Source organism: Propithecus coquereli, unplaced genomic scaffold, assembly GCF_000956105.1.
Source record: "Propithecus coquereli isolate 6110/MARCELLA unplaced genomic scaffold, Pcoq_1.0 Scaffold311, whole genome shotgun sequence".
In the NCBI taxonomy this organism is placed as follows: Eukaryota; Metazoa; Chordata; class Mammalia; order Primates; family Indriidae; genus Propithecus; species Propithecus coquereli.
The window spans coordinates 331,106-332,227 of record NW_012148742.1 but is presented as its reverse complement, the minus strand read 5'-3'; positions in this window follow the sequence as shown (position 1 = coordinate 332,227).

The window sequence follows — 1,122 nt, the reverse complement described above, 5'->3', positions numbered from 1 at the left end:
CATATATAAAACTATTTACCAGCTCACTTATTGATGGGCGTTTGAGTTTTTTAATCCAATTTTTGGCTATGAAAAATACAGCTGCTTTGAATATTCATGTACACATCTTTGTACAGACATGTTTTGTCTTTAGGTAAATGCTTAGGAGAGGAATAGCTGGATCAAATGATAGGCATGTTATTTAACTTTGAAAGTATCACAAACTGTTTTCCAGTTTTTGTGCCAGTAGTGTATAAGGTTTCCAGTTCCTTCCAATTCTCGTTAGCACTTGCTATGGTCAGTTTTTAATTTGAGGCATTCTAAAGGTGTGAAATGTCTCACTGTAGTTTTATTTTTTATTGTGCTCATGACCAGTGATTAATGATCTTTTCATGTGTTTATTTGTCATCCATTTATCTCCTTTGATAAAGTGTCTATTCCAATCTTTTGTATCATTTTATATTGGGCTACTTGTTTTCTTACTATTGAGTATTTTAAATAAGCTTTTTATTTTAGAATAGTTTTATATTTGCAGAAAAATTACAACAAATTCCAGAAAGTTCCACATACTTTGGACACAAATTTCCCTATTGTCAACCTTATTATGGCACATGAGTCAAACTAATGGGTCAATATTAATACACAATTATTAACTAAAGTCCATACTTAATTCAGATTTCCTTAGTGTTTACATACATAATGTCTTTTTTATCTGTCCCAAGATCTCATTTTGGGTACCACATTACTTTTAATTATCATGTCTCCTTAGGCTGCTCTTGGCAGTGACAATTTCTTAGACTTTACTTACTTTTGATAATCTTGATAGTTTCAGGGAGTGTGGGGCAGGGATTTTGTAGAATGTTTCTAATTTTGGTTTTACTGATGTTTTTCTCATGATTAGACAGGGTCTATGGATTGGGGAGGAAAACCACAGAGGTGAAGCATCATTCTTACCACATGATATCAAGTGTATATGCTAATATGACATCACTGATGATGTGAACCTTTATCAGACTGAGGTAGTATCTCCCAGCTTTCCCTTTGTTTTCTCATGATAAAGTTATTTTTTTCTGCCGTATTTCCATACTATTCTCCTTAGAAGGGAGTCATTTAAAGGGCAAAAAGTTATACTCCACCTCCTTG